The 20,272-nt window shown below is 40.8% G+C and overlaps 1 protein-coding gene and 1 long non-coding RNA gene across 3 annotated transcripts in view; one reads left to right on the forward strand and one right to left on the reverse strand.

Annotated features, from left to right (window-relative positions):
• Nucleotides 1-20,272, forward strand: part of LOC115253499 (EH domain-containing protein 3) — an 84,648-nt gene that overhangs the window by 29,475 nt on the left and 34,901 nt on the right. The window lies entirely within an intron of this gene.
• Nucleotides 2,710-3,624, reverse strand: LOC134285729 (uncharacterized). Its single transcript, XR_009996577.1, has 2 exons — nucleotides 3,403-3,624; nucleotides 2,710-3,301 (listed from the first exon to the last, which is right to left on the reverse strand). It is a non-coding gene; the product is annotated as an uncharacterized LOC134285729 (long non-coding RNA).

Below are 20,272 nucleotides of genomic sequence, written 5' to 3' on the forward strand. Positions count from 1 at the left end.
ACAACTATGCATTTTTGTTACTTACACAGTTAAAAATGTTATATCATTTAACCTGTAACAAAAGGACCTTGTCGTATCGCACACATTTTTCCATCAGTTTATAAATTTACAGCTTGCTCTCAGTATTAAGCTTGCGTTCAACATTCCATACAAGAAATTGTTTGATGTAAAATTAAGTTAAATAAGATAGAAATTCGTATGCCATTTTTCTTTCGTCGGGTATAATTTCAAATATGTTGCTGAGTAGTAACCAGGCTTGACAGAAACTCCCTCGCGAGAAAATGAGTAAGCGATTTCGGCGATTTTCTGAGGAGGTAAAATAAAACTCAGAAATCACAACGCAAATCCTCAACAGCATCGAGCGTGAGCTTGCCGCGCAGCGAGGAGTTCGTCCAACACTCATAATTGTTTGTTGTGTTTCTCACGGTTCTACCCCATTACCCCGAATGCCACTACCCCGAACGCCATTACCCCGAACGCCACTACCCCGAAAGCCGTTACCCCGAATAGGCCATTACCCCGAAAGCCGTTACCCCGAATGGGCCATTACCCCGAACGCCACTACCCCGAATGGGCCACTACCCCGAACGCCATTACCCCGAAAGCATATTTTTAGATGGGTTATTCTGATGATGGGTATTTTATATTTTTTATTAATTTAATAACATTACTGACAGCTTTAATACCAGAAGATATCATTGTAAAGAATAATCTTAAAACAAAATAATGGAATAATACGTATTAGAGATGATCTTGTATGAGATAGCGCTGTCAGCAAAGGTCCTTCAAATACTGGCTATCGATATTGGCTCATTAGGCCGAAAAGACATTTGGCCAAAGTATCACTAATAAGTCTAATGATCATTAGGCGAGATCAAATAATACAAATTGTAAAATAGGCCCGGGAAGAACATTTTATAGGGCCCATATAGCCGAGGCGGTAAACGCACGGGTATTCAGCATGACCATGCTGAGGGTGACGGGTTCGATTCCCGGTCGGTCCAGGATCTTTTCGTAAAGGAAATTTCCTTGACTTCCTTGGGCATAGAGTATCTTCGTGCCTGCCACACGATATACGCATGCAAAATGGTCATTGGCAGAGGAAGATCTCCGTTAATAACTGTGGAAGTGCTCATAGAACTCTAAGCTGAGAAGCAGGCTTTGTCCCAATGAGGACGTTACGCCAAGAAGAGAGAGAGAGAGAGAGACGATTTGGTAATAAAACTCACTAACAGTGTAACTTAAAAAAAAAAACATTCCTTTAATGTGAAAAAATGTGATTGATAGGTTGGCCGCCAATAAGGTCTGCAAGGATATAACGAGAAAGAACAGCATATAAATTAAAGAAGGGCAAATCTCCTATGGGATCATTCATAAACTACGTAGACCGAATTTTGGTCACCTTGGTGCTCTCCCCCTCCTCATCGTAGAATTTTAAAAGACAATTACACCGTCTTCGGCCAGAGGCCGCACAGACTGTACATTACTAACATTAGACAATGGACAACACGTATAACACTCAGTGACTCAGTGGAGTATTTTCTGTTTTGACGAAAAGTTTTCCTCGACCGGAGCGGGAATCGAACCATCACTCCGAGGCACGCGAGATACCTCAGCCACGAAGTCCACGATTTGTTCATACAAAAATTTGTAAATTTGTATAGAGCTTAGAATTTGGATAGACCTTCTCCTACTTACATAGTTTATGCACGCCCCCTATACATAAATCTGCAAAGGGCAACATGGCTACCAAACAACTCTGTAACAATATAAGTCGAAAGAACAGCCCAACTTTAAAAGAAGGAAAAACACCATATAGAATTAATAGAGATATGTCGCCAATCAACACGGTAACGACGTAACTTGAAAGAACAGCCTATAAATTAAAGAAGGGCAAATCTCATATGCAGTAAGTAGCTTTCACACCCAGTAAACTATATAAGTGCAGCTAGAAGAACAGCCTTTCATGAAAAGAAAAGCTACAGTTTAGTCGCCAGAAAAAAAAATAGTTAATTTGGTCCAACGATGCTGGATCTACCTTGCTAAGTGAACTGAACTGAAAATCTAAAATCCAGTCCAGTACTAAAATCTTGAAAAAAATATTCAGAAAACAATTTTAGGGCTTGATCTTCTGGAAACTGATCATCAAAATCAAAAGAAATCTAGTTGACAGTTTGGCCGCAAGTCAATTCTGAAAAATTTTACTTGAAAGAACAGCCTATTATTCAAAGAAGAACAAATCCGCTATGGAGTTAGTTATTCGTCTGCAAATAAACTACGTAACACTCCAAGGGGCCTGCAACTCTAAACTTTCTTAGATTTCCGTAAATACTAGAAAATACTAAAGAATTACTAACGGAAAACCACATCCAAGCAAGCAGCTTGCTGTGATTGAAAATAAGAGCATTGACTAGAGCGAAACAAATGTCAAGCTCCCACGGATCTTGGGTAAGATTGATTCCCAATTAAATATGGGATTTTCTCATTGTACTGGACCAGGTGCAGGCCACGTCACGGCCGGACCACGTTAAACGATTTTTGTCAACGTTACATTCCTTGATAGGGACCAAGCTAAGCCATTTAGAAAGCAGAAACCCGCCAATCATCTCTATATTTCCTTGTTTCGATTAGTAATTCTCCTCAACCGCAACCCATTACACAGTTTTTGGTGTAATACACAGGTTCGTTAATAGATCCAAACAATACGACTATTTAAAGCAGTTTTCCGTTATGTATTTATATCATAATGACAATTATTCAAATATATCACAACTATGAAGACCCTTAAATATGTACAGTTATTTTATGCAATAATCCTGTTGCTGCACGGTAACATTTTGATTGTTCTGGTACAACGAAGCCCTGCTTCATCAACCCTGGAAAACTTTTCCTCTCGACCTTAGCTGGCGAATCAGCCAACAGAGCTTGGACACCTCTGTAAACTCATTAGTCACCGGAGCCGGCCGCTGAACCTGAAGCCATCGGCCCAGCCCTTCGGTAGTCCTTTACGACTGCTGCAGCCGTCCGAATCAGCAACCATCGGCCAAACTATTCTGTGATCCTAAACGACTGCCTCTGTCGACAATCGCCGCCTCGCACTCACGCCTCCATGCCTTCTCTTCGCTACGCACGAGATCAACCACAATCCGTTGTCAAGGCCGCTGATCCGATCGCCGATTCGTGACCCCTGATCCCATCCCGTTGATCACCGTAAAGCGTCTACACGTCCGTCAACCTTGGTGATCAGAAACAGATGCCCAACTGTGTCATCCGGTCTTTCCTGCGCTCTCCTCTACGTTAGCTATCGCGAAGAAATCAAGAGTTTGGTATCGAGACATTCACTGTTAATATCGAAATAAAACAGATTTCAACTTAAACTTAACTGTTCCTGTGCGTACTTACATCACAAATTACTTTATATTCAAGAGGAACTTGTTAACTCTCGTAAGATGAAGATGGCATTCGTACCTCAACAGCACAGACCACGATGACAGAAGCCAAGCAAACAACAACGCTTGACAACCGTCGTTGGAAACGTTGCTTTGATTGAGAAATACTTAAAATACTACAAATACTAGTGCTCTACTATTAGTAAAGTTTAGCAAAAGTTTAGAGTTGCAGGCCCCTTGTAACACTCAAACTCGAAAGAACAGCTTCTGATAAAAAGAAGGAATTATTTCTATAAAGAATTTAACAGTTTGGCTACCAAACAACTCTGCAATAGTACACGGTTGGAAACTGCAAACTCAAAAGAACGGCCTATTTTTAAAAGAAGGCAAATATTTGAAGAAGTGTAGTTTGATAACCAGCACAATCGTTTGCCACCAGTTACAATCGTGCTTGAGGCCAACCAACTTTTAAAAGAAGCGAAAATGTCAGTTTGAAATACTTGTAGTTTTTATAGCCATAGCCATAAGTTCAAAAGAGCAGCTAGTTTAAAATATGGAAAATTTGTCTTTACTTGTCTTCTTAATTTCATTGCGTTTGCTGCTTTCGTTTTCACGAACCTTACTTTTGCATGAAGCACAACATACGGAAACCTAAGGGAAACGGAACCTATCTTAAACAATGTGCTCCCATTGTCATGCTATCTAAAACGAAGTAAAAAAGAGCTACTTGATTTGTGTTTTATTTTTATATTTTTTTACTTGTTACAAAAAGAAAACGGAAAAAATCGGTACCTAAATCGTCTGTTTAAGAATAGAATTAACATAGGGGCATAGGATGGAGAAGAGTATTCATACCTACACTAGTTACTGATTACCCTTTTCTAACTTATAACCACCTTCATCAACTTCTAATCGGTCACCACTTTTTTGGTGATCTCCTGAACGATTCGGGGTAATGGCCCTTTCGGGGTAGTGGCTTTCGGGGTAATGGCTTTCGGGGAAATGGCTTTCGGGGTAATGACCCATTCGGGGTAATGGCTTTCGGGGTAGTGGCCTATTCGGGGTAACGGCATTCGGGGTAGTGGCGTTCGGGGTAATGGCGTTCGGGGTAATGGGGTGGAGCCGTTTCTCACGTCCACTCACACTCAAACAGCTCTCGCGAGTTCCACTCCCATACAAAGGAAGACACTCGAGGCGAAAATCGCACTCAAAAACCCGAAAATTTCATCAGCTCTTTTTTCGTTCCCCTCTTCCTCGCTCAGTTTTTTTTTGCCTCTCTGTTTGGGGTTCGTTCGCTCCCTCGCGACGAGGCAAAAGCAAAACACCGCTCTAGAGCATGTTGCAAAACTCTTTTGATTTCGAGGAGGATTATCAAGCCTGGTAGTAACCATTCTCCGTTAATAGTTTTCTTTGTTTTCTCAAATTGAAATGGAAAACATATAGGGTATGAGTGCCATAAGTAATTTACGCTCACCGGTGGAATTAGTTCGTTGTTAACCCGTTATTTGAAACACATTTGAGTTCGAAACCCGATCATTGCAAAACATGACTATTTAATGCACTTAAAGTGCACTCAAGTGCCATACATGTGCTGTCAGTGCACTACGATTCACGTTAGTGTCAAAATTACGTTGCAATTGGCGTATGTAATTTGCTCGTTGCAAAGCAAATATGTTGCAAAAGGTGAACGGCCGCTGTTGTAGATGGCTTCCTATGAAAATATAGCGACTGGCCGTTGGTTTTTTGGCTATATCTCCAAAACGGTAAGAGATTCCATTTTGGCGTCAAAGAACGAAAGGAAGAACTTTAGTTTTTGCGCTAGGAAAATTTTTGTTCAAAATAATCTCTGATGCAGACGGTACTTTTATCAGCTTTTTTAGACGTTTTCTCTCTATGGTGAAAAATTTTCTAAGAAATTTTTTTCTCAGTGTATTTTTATCGGATTGCTGAGGTAATTTGGCGTCGATTTCACTAAAAAAAGTTTGTTCTACGATGCATAGTTCTTGAGATATGATTTTTTGAAGTCTAGGGTATTTTAGAAAATTTTGGAAAATTGTGAAATTTCATCTAGCGTTTTTCGGGAAAATAGTCCACTATGATTTTTTTAAATTCCAAATATGATCATATGTCCACGACCTGGTGAAATTTTCATTGAAATCGGAGACCCTTCGGCCCAAACCTGTTCGGTACTAAAAAAATCCCCTGATGGAACAATAACTATACAACAAACAAAAATTTAGAAATTTGAACGCCAGACCATATGATCACGGTGTGTCTGGTAGAACAAAATTAATTTAAAAAAATCGGTATCGCTAAAACACCCACCAAACGAAAGCTGAAGGTCCCCTCTTTCATTTGAGACTAAAAGGAGAAAGTTCTATCGGCGGGTCTAGAACAATTTTTTTTTTTTCAAATATTACTATCTTTGAGGCTTGTGTTTTTTTCTTTTTTCAACCTTGAGTGTAGCCAAATGTGCTTTTATGAGGTCGCCCATTAGTAACGTGTCCTTTTAAAAAAGTAAACGGGTCAAATCAAAAATTAAAAATTTTCCTTACAAAATATTGCCTAGACATAAAGTAAAAAAAAAAAAATATTTAAGGCAGTTGAATAGAATTTCAGCAGTATCTGGGCATATATACAAATAAACTTCGCCTTTTATGTGGAAGTTGTTATTGCGGCTGCAATTTTCTTATTTTTTATTGACAGTGTCTTATGATTTAACAGTTTTACGATCAAAGTAGGCCGAGTAATGTCAACAAAAATAGAACATACATCAAAGTAGCTCGGATAACGGGGCACAACATTTGGAAGGTAATCCATTTCGGAAAACTGAAAGTTTTTTGATGATGCAATTTCAATCGTTCAAAAGCATGAATAAAACGATCTAGAACTCCTCATCAATTTTATCAATGTGATGGTCTGTCTTATATCCTTGTATGCCGTGGCTAGAATAGAATTATCACATGCCAGTATTTGCTCAATTTGTGCACCTTTATGGTACCTAAGACTTAAACATTTTTTAGTTAATTTAGACTGTTGCAGATAGGTATAGCTCCTTACTTTTAAAGAAACAACTACGACAAGAACCCCCTAAGTGACGAGGAAAACCAAACCAAAGAGTACGTTTTGTGTTTGAAGAAGTGTTTTTCCGCCACAATTATCATCGAAAGCAGTTAATATTCACTGTTTTAGATTTGTTTGGTAAAATTGTTCAATAACGGGTAATAAGACATAAAAAATTTTAGTAACAGTATATCTTTGTGAACAGGTAGTCTTACTCAACTGACAAAAACAGAATAATCAATGCTGCATGTCTAACTGTATATGTAGTAAGAACAATGCGCTAATCTGTCGGTTATCAATAGTTTGATCTTTTGCTATTTTTTAATCTGTATTAACGACATTTTTAGCCCTTGGCTAGTTCATCTCGGGACCCACGATTCACTTCTCTTCCGAAGGAAGAACACACATTTTGCGAGTTTGTCGGGAGTGGGACTCGATCCCAGGTCCTCGGCGTGATATTCAAGTGTTCTAACCATCACACCAGATCCGCTTCACATCTTCTGCTAGCATCATGGTATTATAGACGAGTTAGCAACTTTTCATTCAATTCTACAGCTTTATTGACATATACACATGTTTTACATTAAAGTAAATATGTCTGAGCACATACATATTAATCAGAACGGATTGAAAATGTCTTAACTTGTTTTTGTTTCTACTTGCAGGTTGTTGATATTATGAAAACTTTTTTTCTGAAAGATATCAGAGATAGCAGTTAGTACTACCCCACAAAAAAGTTCTGACTTGCTCATTTAAATTTATCTCATTCAATGGCGGCGAATATACCCATTAGATTTACTCTCTATGAGCTTACATATTATTTGAAACCTTTTACATGGAGTTGCGGCCCTTGTTTGTGAAATATGTAGTTCTGCAAGAACTACAACTTCTCATAAAGGGCAAACGTGGCATATTTAGCGCTACTACCGATGACGCAGAAAGAAATTGCTGGTTGCAGTTGTGTTCTAGATGCTACAGGAAGATGATCAAAGGCAAGCAGCTTGTTTGCACTAAAGCTGAAGTACATTGAAACTTGTTGAACATCATTCAGACTTCTCATAAAGTTGCTGAGGTTGCTGAATATTTGCGGGCAAAATCCAGAGATCAGGCTGATCAGATGAAGCTCTCAAATATTCATGAACTACCATCCAGATGGAAACCGGTGTCAACGAGTGACCAGAACAGTAAACCGATTTTGTTCATCGATGATTTGTTTTTGATAACGAAAAGTGCCCATAAAGCCACAGCTGCAAAGGCGTGAGTACCCAGCACAACCATGCTGAGGATGACGGGTTCGATTCCCGGTCAGTCCAGGACCTTTTCGTGAAGGAAATTTCCTCGACTCAAATGAGCATGCAGTATTTTCGTGCAAGTCACACGCTATACACACGCAAAATAGTAATTGGCAAAAGAAGTTTTTAGTTAAAAACTGTAAAAGTGCTTGTAGGAGATAAAATAAGAAAATTTCAAACAAATCAAACAATTTCATTTATTCTTATTACATCTCCTACAGTGCTCATAGAACAAGCTAAGAAGCATGCTTTGTCCCTGTAGGGACGTTTCGCCAAGAAGAAGAAGAAGAAGAAGAAGAAGGAGAAGAAGAAAGAAAGAAGAAGGAGAAGAAGAAAGAAAGAAAACATGTGTCTTGAGTACCAGACGCGCATTAAAGTTGAGAAGCTGTTTGAGGAGAATATATGACGAAGTCACACCCCGAAATTTCAAGAGCACAAATCTGAAGAACAAATTGACGGGATATGCAGTAAAGATGGTCGATTGGTGACCTGCTGGTGCCAGTCAAATACGAGACCCTTAAGACGTATACGCATCTGTCATAGGATGCAAACACATTATTGGAATCTAGATTGGAATTCAAAGGAACAGCATATTTCTCGATTTTATACTCACTGTTCTAGAACTTTCACCACACTGTCTATAAACACAAAACTGTCATCTGCTGGATTTCCCATTCACATGGGACTATTGTGCTTTTATGTGAAGAATAATAAACATAATATAAAAAATATGTCGTCGGAAAATCATGCTTGCAATGGAAAAACAGTGCTTTGTCATAAATGTGTTCTTCGAAAAAAAATGAAAAAATATCATATTTTTTCAAAAAAAAAAAATGTTCTAGACCCGCCGATAGAACTTTCTCCTTTAAGTCTTAAATGAAAGAAGGGACCCTCAGCTTTCGTTTGGTGGGTGTCTTAGCGATACCGATTTTTTAAAATTAATGTTCTCCACCAGACACACCGTGTGATAGATCAATTATGACCAGAGACAGAATTGGTAACAAAAATAAGGGCGTGGTCATCCTGACGCGCTGTGGACTGTGGCTGTTTACTGTCGCCATGAGACAGAATTTCTTACAAAAGTAAGGGTGTGGTCACCCGGATGCGCTGTGGACTGTTTTTGCTATCGACATTGGACCAAATTTCTTACAAAAGCAAGGGTGCGGTCATCCGGACGCGCTTTGGACTGTTTTTTATTATCGTCATGAGCCAGATTTTTTTCAAAAGTAAGGGTGCGGTTATCCAAACACGCTGTGGACTGTTTTTACTGTCGACAAGAGACCGAATTTCTTACAAAATTAAGGGTGCAGTCATCTGGATGCGCTGTGGACTGTTTTTACTGTCGCCATGAGACAGAATTTCTTACAAAAGTAAGGGTGTAGTCATCTGGATGCGCTGTGGACTGGTTTTACTATTGCCATGGGACCAAATTTCTTACAAAAGTAAGGGTGCGGTCATTCGGATGGGCTGTGGACTATTTTTTACTGAGACAGAATTTCTTACAAAAGTAAGGGTGTAGTCATCCGGACGCGCTGTGGACTGTTTTTACTGTCGCCATGAGACCGAATTTCTTACAAAAGTAATGGTGTGGTCATCCGGACGCGCTGTGGACTGTTAACTGTCGCCATGAGACAGAATTTCTTTCAAAAGTAAGGGTGCGTTTGCGGTCATCCAGGCGCGCTGTGGACTGTTTACTGTCGCCATGAGACAGAATTTCTTACAAAAGTGAGGGTGCGGTTGCGATCATCCAGACACCTGTGGACTATTTTTTTTACTGTCGCCATGAGACAAAACTTCTTTCAAAAGTAAGGATGTGGTCATCCGGACGCGCTGTGGACTGTTTTTGTTTTTACTGTCGACAAGAGACAGAATTTCTTACAAAAGTAAGGGTGCGGTCATCCGGACACGCTGTGGACTGTTTTTTACTGTCGCCATGAGACAGAATTTCTTACAAAAGTAAGGGTGTGGTCATCCGGATGCGCTGTGGACTGTTTTTACCGTCGCGATAAGACAGAATTTCTTATAAAAGTAAAGGTGTTGTTGCGGTCATCCAGACACGCTGTGGACTGTTTCACTGTCGCCATGGGACAGGATTTCCTACAAAAGTAACGGTGTGGTCATCCGGATGCGCTGTGGACTGTTTTTACTGTCGCCATGAGACCAAATTTCTTTCAAAAGTAATGGTATGGTCGTCCGGATGTGCTGTGGAATGTTTTTACTGTCGCCATGAGACATAATTTCTTACAAAAGTAACGGTGTGGTCATCCGGACGCGCTGTGGACTGTTTTTACTGTCGCCATAAGGCAGAATTTCCTACAAAAGTTAGGGTGCGGTCATCCGGACGTCTGTGGACTGTTTCTACTGTCGACATGAAACCGAATTTCTTACAAAAATAATGATGTGGTCATCCGGATGCGCTGTGGACTGTTTCAACTGTCGCTGTGAGACAGAATTTCTTGCAAAAGTACATCTGGACGCGCTGTGGACTGTTTTTTACTATCGTCATGAGACAAATTCCTTACAAAAGTAAGGGTGTGGTCATCCGGACGCGCTGTGGACTGTTTTTACTGTCGCCATTAGACCGAATTTCCTACAAAAGTAAGGGTGCGGCCATCCGGACGTGCTGTGGACTATTTTTTACTGTCGCCATGAGACGGAATTTCTTACAAAAGTAATGAAGTGACCATCCGGACGCGCTGTGGATTGTTTTTTACTGCGGCCATAAACAGAATTTCTTACAAAAGTAAGAGTGTAGTCATCTGGACGCGCTGTAGACTGTTTTTTACTGTCGCCATGAGACAGAATTTCTTACAAAAGTAAGGGTGTGGTTGCGGTCATCCAGACGCGCTGTGGACTGTTTTTACTGTCGCCATGAGACAGAATTTCTTGCAAAAGTAAGGGTAAGGTTGTGATCATCCAGACACCTGCGGACTGATTTTTTTTTACTGTCGCCATGAGAACGAATTTCTTACAAAAGTAAGGGTGTGGTCATCCGGACGCGCTGCGGACTGTTTTTACTGTCGCCAAGAGACCGAATTTCTTACAAAAGTAAGGGTGCGGTCATCCGGACGCGCTGCGGACTGTTTTTTACTGTCGCCATAAGACAGAATGTCTTAAAAAATGTAATGGTATGATCATCCGGACGCACTCTCGACTGTTTTTACTGTCGCTATGAGACAGAATTTCTTACAAAAGTAAGGGTGTGGTCATCCGGGTGCGCTGTGGACTGTTTTTACTGTCCCCATGGGACAGAATGTCTTACAAAAGTAAGGGTGCGGTTATACAGGCACGCTGTGGACTGTTTTTACTGTCGCCATGTGACAGAATTTCTTACAAAAGTTATGATGTGGTCATCCGGATGTGCTGTGGACTGTTTCTACTGTTGCCATGAGACCGAATTTCCTACAAAAGTAAGGGTGCAGTCATCCAGACGCGCTGTGGGCTGTTCTTACTGTCGCCATGTGACAGAATTTCCTACAAAAGTAAGGGTGCGGTCATCGGGATGCGCTGTGGACTGTTTTTACTGTCGTCATGAGACATTTTTTTTTGTTCATTATAAGCACCATTATTGGAAGGCTACTCGAGTAACAATGCAGATTCAGTACCACACAGTAATTATAATAAAGTTATGCGTAAAACCTAGAAAATAGCACAAATTAAGTCAAAGAACAAGAGGCATGCAATCTAAGACAACATTGATTGAACGAAGTATGTGGTCGAAAATTTACTTGTGATGTTTGAACATCGTATGTCTTCTCTATGTCAAATATACCCGGCATTACTGTTTTGGCTATTATATTCACACAACACATTCATGGCGCTGTTTGAATGTGTACATAACGTGTCATGGCGCATGCAAAGAGCAAGTTGTTATTTTTAGTTATGCACTCGTGACCATACACGGTTGCTTTTGATAATGTGTGGAACATTGTGGAACCAATATAAGTTATCGCCAATAATTGTCGTTGATAATCCTACTGCAAACCGAAACGTTCTTGTTTGCCAAGGTTCGGGTCGCTCAGGTTCTAAGCAAAAAGCACAGCAAGAAACGATCAAACGCCCACCTTTTTCTTTTATTGGGTCTTGATCACGAGGGGTTTCCCAAAATTCCTGTGTCATAATCCACGCGAAAACCATAAAACTCGTCACAGTCTTCAAGTAGTTTGACTGGTCAGGCCAAGCCCCATTAGGTGTACCGTTGACTCACAGTAATTTTCACCATTCGACATTTAAATCAGGTTCGATGATGATCTTGCAAACAAACAAAAACTTGCCAATTCGCAGTCGATCGGCTTAGGAGAGATGTCCAATTTAGCAGCTTTGCTTTCGATTTCAAACGCCACCCGTTGTCACATGTTGCCACTTGAGGAAGTGCGTGATAGGCGTTGCTGTTGATGCGATTATTCAAATTTGCGTGGGCGATCGAAACATCGCTTCTGTCCGAAGTTGATCTTGTCTTGGGAAGTGTACAGGGTGGCAACGTGAAAGTGATACACTAGTTTGGGAGCCATACGTTGCCATGCATGCTATTGCATTGAAAACAAGTGTGCTTGGGGAAACGGGATCTTAGATATGGGGCTTTTAAGAAACAAAGGATTCACGGATTGACTCTGAAGAATATTTCCGACAGGGTTGCCAGATCTCGCGTTCTGCTCAAGACGCACGCTGCTCACAACATTTTTTTTTCGGACGAAATTTTTTTACTTTGGAAGCGTTTCTGAATAAACAAAATGATCGTGTGTATAAAGTAAGTCTTCGTGAAATTCCTGCCGACAAACGAGAGGTTCACCGATATCGAAGTGCTGCAGCGAGGATGGTTTGGGGCGCCATATCAACAAAAGGCCAATTACCATTGTTGTTCATCGACAGGGGCATAAAAATCAACAAAGAGTACTTTTTACAACACGTCATCAAAGATCACCTATTCCCCAGTGTCAAAAAACTGTTTGGAAAAGAAAGTTTTTGTTTCCAGCAGGACTCAGTACCGACGCATAAGGCAGTGGTTGTTGAACAGTGATGCAAGCAAAATTTACCGTGCTTCATCAGCTCATCGGAATAGCTGGTTTCATCTCCCGATTTGAACCCGCTGGACTTTTGTACATCGGAATACATGCTAGGAAATCTGGGTGATACGAAGAACTTGGTTTTGGATACCTTCAAAAACCGTTAGGTAAAAATTTGGGATGAAATGCCGGACGAAGAGGTGCGTGCGACATGTAATAACTTCGAGAAGCGTCTGCGGGCCGTAATTCAAAACAAAGGAGAATGATTCTTATTGAACTAAATACTTTGTAAGTTTAATACTTTGTTGTGTTATAAAAAGTGAATTTGCAGAAAAATTAAATCCTATTTGAATTTTGCATCAGTTTTCGAGTGTATCATTTCTACGCTGCCACCCTGTAATTAAGTAGAACTCGATCGGAATGCTGCTGACTCAGAAATATATCCCAGATCCCACGAAGCAGACTCTGCAGACTTATTGGTATAGTTTATTGTTTACGAATCAGTAGGACTCCGAACATTCTGATAGAGATTCCAAAACGTTGATATCTTCGTCTCTATATCTGATAAGTATTGCAGTATGACCAACCTTGTCTCCAACTTCGGCTATTCCAAATTGAGATAAAGCATTCTCCACGGCTTAGTGTTCCATGAACACTTCTACAGTTATTTACTGGGAGCTTTCATTGCATTCGTACACTTAGGAAAATTGCCTCATACTTAATGGCAAATATCCATGTGCCAAACCACATCCAAAGTATATGCAACCAATACTCGATAACGCAGGCAAACAAGCGCATGAATAGTATGTGCTATAAATTGTATGAGTCGCTGCTGTATGGTGCCTCATCAAAAGTATGAGTCGCACTAATGGAAAACATTTGTTTACCCCCATTGCAAAAATCCATGTCCCGGACACATAGAAGGAATGAAGATTTTTTTCCCAGTGTATATCGTTTGGCACTCATGAGAATACACCATGCCCCTCCATGCCTTGTGAAGTGGAGGATTTTCTCCCATATAACATTATCCAAGAATTCGTAGGAGAATTTGACAGACGTAGATGAACTGACGTACTAGTCCATAATCGAATGGCAAAGGGGTCCTATGAAAATCTAAAATTGAATCCGAAAAATCGTTACCCCTTCGCAGTTGCTACGCTGTCTGCAAGGATGGGAACACTCACTTGCAAAGAGTTACACTCACTTGCAGTTTTCTCAGCTCAGAAGCGTGCAATAAAAAAACGATGTATGGGCGACTTTTGCCTTGTGATTTGGTCTAAAAGTTTGCCGAATAGAGTAAAGACCGCCCCAGAAAGTATGGACGCAGTAAGAAAATACTGGCATTTCAAAATTATTGATGACTAGTTCTTTTTAGGGCCACATCCTGTTGGTCAACCTATTCTCTCAGCATTTGTATAGTGGTTTATGCGATTCCAGCAGATTGTTCCAAAATACATGAACTTTAAGCGGAACATCATTGAAAAAATGTGCACAAATGATGTACAGAGCTTGAAAGGTCACTTAGGAAATGAGCAAAATACGGAGGGAGTAAGTGAGAAAACCGTGCAAGCAACCATCAGCAAACACGGTGGGTATAACACGTTTGAGCATATGCAAAAATTGGGTCAAAAAATAAAGATCCTTCTAACCCTCGTTTGGATAAACGTATAATGAAGATAGTTAAGCACAAGAAAAAACCTTCTAACTTACACAGAGCGGCATATGACCAAAAAAGTTATCATTTCAAACTCCAATGATCATCGTGGCAAAGAACGTTTGAATATTCGATCCTATAGTAGGCAAAAACAGCCAAAACAAATCTCAAAACAAGAACCGCCGATCAGGTCCAGACAACTGAGGACTAGGTGCGTCCATACTTTCTGGGGCAGTCTTTAGGGGTCGCACACGCATACCGAATTCGTGAGTGAGCTGCGAAGGCAACTCTCCACGAGGTGAATGTAAATTACACTCACCTCATGGAGAGTCGCTTTCACAGCTCTGTCACGACTTTGGGATTCGTGAGCGACCCCTACTCTATTCGACAAAGTTTGAAACAAAACCACAAGGCAAAAGTCGTCCATACATCGTTACTTGATAGCATGCTTCTGAGCTGAGAAAATAGCAAGTGAGAGTAATTCTTTGCAAGTGAGTGTTCCCTTCACTGGCTGTCTGTATAATACTTTAAAAAAATCTCGCTTGTTGTACACAGCACCACCGTGGTGCTGCCGTGATGGTCAATAAAACGCCAGTTGGATAGTTGATGAAATCCATGGACCAGGTTTTGTGTAGATTCGAAAATTTTGTTGATAGAATATCTGAAAGAAATTTTCAGGGTTTTGCGTATCCACTTCTTTGACATATAACCGATCGAATTCATGTGGCATAGTTACGATAACGATAACCATTTCCTATCGTATTGCATTTGAGCGAGCGTAAATTTGCCACATATTACTGTAACCACAATTAAACACATTGTTCGGCATTGAGAATGCAGTGGAGGGCGTTGGCGCAGCAAGAGGACCGCGCCATGCTAGAGGAATTTTCACGTCAATTTGAAGCACACTCACTGACGGTGTAAGGTACTCGACGAAGACGGCATTGATTGGTTGTGACTATGTAGTGTGGAAGGCAATTTCGCGGAATAAACGCCTGCCTATGATTATGAAATTGTGCAACTTTTTCTGTGCGTTGTCATTGTTTGGAGAACTTCGAGTACGTTACGCCGTTATCAGGTGTGAGCGTGTTCGTCGAAGGATGCAGCGCAGCCTAAAGTGTTGGACCTGTAAATCGATGCCGTTGAATCAAATTGCTTTTATCGGGTACTCAAGCCACTTAGTCAGGGTTCTGGCAGTTGGAGTGACATTGAATGAAGAAATTGAAAGTGATGTGGATTTGAGAACACAGGACGAAGATTATGACGAAGCCGATGATTCAAATTATCTAGTTCAAGTTGAAGTGAAGAATTTGAAAGCAAAAAATGAAAGGCTTTAAGTTTGTATGGAACTTGGAAAACAGTTCAGTTTCCAATAACATACTGTATTTTTTTGTATTTAATGTTGTATTTAACACGGTTGCTGTGGAACTTTGTGGAACCGATGTAAGTTATCGCTAATAGGGGTTTTGACCCCATTCCCGGCACTACATGTAAACAAAATTGTTCAATGCCTAAATTCACAACGAAACGACCATTTTCGTCCATTTTATCCATCTGAATCAGATACCTTATTGCGTGAACTTGTTGTTAACAGTGATTGTTGTGAAGATTTTGTGCCGGAAAGTTGATTTTGAACGAGTTTACTGCATCTAGTCTAGCACCAATTCTCGGCACCAGTGCCGAACTTCCAGCAAAATCGAATGGGGAATCACTTCGGCACCCATCTTTGTGCTGAGTTGTTTTGAGCACTTGTGCGGCTTCAGAGTGAATTTGTAGCTTATTGACTGTGAATCTCGTTGCGGAAATGTTGCGGGAAATGATTGCATACGGAAGTGCGTTTGGAAAATATGCAGCAAGTTATATTTTGACTAGTTTTGCTGTGAGGTGCCGGGAATCGACGCGGGTGCCCAAGTAGTTTAAAACCCTAATTGTCGTTGATAAACCTTCTGCGAAGTAAATCGTTTTTTTTTTTTATCTGTATTAACGAGATTTTTAGCCCTAGGCTAGTTCATCTCGGGACCCACGCTTTACTTCCCTTCCGAAGGAAGAACTCACATTTTGCGAGTTTGTCGGGGATTCGATCCCAGGTCCTCGGCGTGATAGTCAAGTGTTCTAACCATCACACCAGGTCCGCTCCACAGTGAATCGTAGTTTGGTACGGTGCCGAACGCTCCATTTCTAAGCAGAAGTCACGCAGCAATTAAATACAATACAGCCAACGCCCACCTATTTCTTGTGAATTCTGAATCACATGGACTTTTCCCACATTACTCCTTTATAATCCGAGTAAAACCAAAAAAAAACTCGACGTAATCTTCAAGCAGTTTGACTGGCTCGGGGGCCCATGTAGCCGAACTGCTAAAAGCGCGGGTATTCAACACGACCGTGCTGAGAGTGACGGGTTCAATTTCTGCGCGGTCCAAGATTTTTTCGTGATGAGTATATTCTTAGGCATACAGTATCCATGTGTGCTTCGCAATGTACGATTGTAAAATCTTCATAGGAAGCTAAGTTCTCAAGCTGAGAAATAGGTTTTGTACCAGTTGGAACGTTACGCCAAAAAACGAAGGCGTCCTTTACTGGTTGGGCGGCCAAGCCCCTCTATTTCCGATGAGCCGTAACAATGTTGACCATCCGAACTTTAAATCAGGTTCGACGATGCTCTTGCATACAAATCGATACTTTTCAATTTGCGATGAATCGGCGTCGCTGTTCGTCCCATACCGCGGATTGATGCGATTATTCAAATTTATTGCGCGTGGGTGATCAAATCGAAATTGAGAATTCGATCGGAATGTTGCTGACTCTAAACATGAGCTCGATATCTTGAGATTCATATGTATTCGGTTATATTTAAGATATATATTGTGAGTCATATCGTCACCATAAAAGGATGTGATACCTACTTGATAATTAAAGGACACCGGATATACGATCACGATCAACGATCAATTCTGACTATACATGTCAATGGTTGCTCCTCCGTGATTGATCTGAACTGATACCAGTTGCACTGAGATCCAACTGAATAAGGGCTGGGACATTCCACTTATTCTCAAAGTGCAATTTTAGCAGCTCATGCATATTTGATCAATAACGACGCCGGCCAAGTCCTTATAGTCAGCTGGGAAGGGAAAGGAATGTTAGAGTGTACTGGTTGTTGCTACTAGAGACCGAGAGCACTCTGCGTCCCCACAACCCGCACGGACTGGGGTATTTGTTAGACGGAAAGGATGGGAGATCTGGGAGTCACCGTTGGGTCGGTGATGCGATCCATGGATAGGGTTATTTATAGTGTTCGTGTTAGATTGTGTGGTGAATAAGGTGAATAAGGTCAAGCGGCACAGCACGCTTTGGTTGCATAACTTATAGGCGTTATATATACACTGTGCTGAGAGTGGAAGTTGGAAGGAAGGGAAACGACTTTTTTTTTTCAATTCGTTTCTGGTTCTAGCGATGGCTATGAACATATGAATATACATGAGTTGTATATGTAGAGAAGAGAGAGCGAGAGAAAGTGGATAGAAAGATGCAAAGTAGGATGAAAAGGACGGGCCAGGGATTGAACCTATGACCTTCTGCATACGAATCAGAAGCGGTAGCCACTAGACCACCAAGCCCGTCATAATTAAAGGACACCGGATATACGCCGAAATATGGGAATCCTTCATGGGGGGGCGGGTTGGTGACAATTGAATTTGAGTTTTATATCATTTCTAATAAATTAGAGAATTTGTGCTAGGAAAAAACGTCAGGAAAAATGCTTTAACCAATAGCCAGATCCATATCAAGGTCATTTTCCAATTATCACCTCTTGCAACCAACGATACCTTTTTCTGCAACAAGTTCCAACGGCTTAATTCCCAATCAGCGCCAGGCAGCGCTTTCCCGGGCCAGAAACTATTGGCCACTTGCCAATGTTTCCATTATTCTCCCGCTGAGACCGCCCAGCTCAGTGTCAACAGCACTTATACACAGTGCACTCGCCTCGTCACATCGCCACCGCCGACTCGTGACGCGTTCAACAAGACTGTATTGGAGCCTGTGACGATCCTCCGTCCGTACCTTGTACACACACTTGTTGCGCACTGGTCGCGTCACACCGAAATGTCTGCAGCATGGTCATGATTGGCACTTCATTATAATAACATCTCTCCGTCCGCTCGTTGGTGACCCACTCCCAATATCCGCAAGCCGGCAAACAAGCGCCATGTCACCATGAATGTTAATTATTAGCGCCTCGCCACATCAGTGCCTACCGCACACCACCGGTCGCATTGCGCCCAAATCCGTTAAGGGGCTTTTTACGCCGCCATTACCACCACTGCATATCATCCCTTTCCTGTCATATCACGGGAGCAGTAGGGTGCAGCTTACTTTTCGGCACAAAACACAAAGAATCCTTGTAGAATTAAACTTGTTTTTATAAGGTTTCTGATTTTCCAAAAATGTTTTCAGGATCTTCTTGTGGGCTATCCAACTTACTCAGCTTATGGGCTTATGAGAGTTTTCAGTGTCAACATTGTTTTATTCGCATTGACAGGTACATACTCAGAGAAATCCAAGAAAGGTTTTTACATAGAATCAAGACATTCTGTACTTTGGTTGGATGTTTGGTAGGCTACAATACGCTTCGTTCAATCTACATCCTTTCCTCTGGACTCAGCCTGAGGCAATTGCTTCCTATCCCTCAGAAGGTTGATTGCTCTTGGTTCCTCTTCAACCGCAAACAATTATCCAAGTGAGTATTTCTTGAGGAATACTTTCAGGAATTTTCGGAGGAATCACCGAATAATCTCTTGGAAGAATCCCTGGAAATAATCTCAACAAGCAACACACATGCCATTTAAAAGTCTCGTCAGCGCAAGTTTTGATTTTATAGAAATCTTTGTGACTTACTTCTAGTATTGTGTTAGAAGTAAGTCATAATAGCTTCTATACAACCACAGTTTGCACTGCTGTGATTCTTATTTCATTGCTGTGATTCAATTTTACCATAGAAGCTCTACAAATTTTTAATAAACTTAAGAGGTATATTTTAAAGTAAATCAGTGGCGTCTCGTAACCTCACTTTTTACCTGTTCAACGACCCTAAAGCTTGCAATTGCGGAGGATTCAGAATCAAAATCAAATTGCAAATGGACGGAAAAACTATTCTCGTCATTTTCTACAAATTACAAACCAGTTTGTTGAGAAAATTCAAGAATTTTCATACGTTGAACAAGTAGATTTGAGGTTAGGGAATCGCCACTGAAGTAAACCATGCCTAACAGTTCCATTAACATTATTAAACTGTTGCCAAATAACCGAGCCAGTATAAGCTAAGCAAAGCCAAGCTATCATTATTAAACTGTTGTAGAATGTTGAGTATTCTGGATAAATAAACAGAACTTCGTAGATCTTGGGAGGAAAAGTTATAAATTTCTGCGGCAATTAGAATACAAATTCTCAAGGATTTTAGTATAACAAGATTCAAAAAATATGTCAAGTCGTTCTACTGTAGCCGATGCTTTATTACGAGTGTAGATCAGGAGGCCTTCACCATATAATATTTTGTTGGATACTTCAGATATCCCTGATGTACTGGAAATCAAATAGTCTCTGACGACTTGCATTACATGTACATATGAATCAAAAAGGATAAACTATGATATTTGTGTTTTTTATTGATGGGTCATTATAAATGTAAACTATAAGAGTCCTATTACACATGACAAATATTTGGCCAAACAAGCCCGACAAAAGGCCAACACAACGTGAATCATGGCAACCTTGGATGAATGTCGGACTACAATGACAAATATTTGTCATTAAGACAAACAGTCTAATGGCACCTTAAGTCTCAGCTTCAGAATAGTTTGGATGATTTAG

Source organism: Aedes albopictus, chromosome 1, assembly GCF_035046485.1.
Source record: "Aedes albopictus strain Foshan chromosome 1, AalbF5, whole genome shotgun sequence".
Lineage (NCBI taxonomy): Eukaryota > Metazoa > Arthropoda > Insecta > Diptera > Culicidae > Aedes > Aedes albopictus.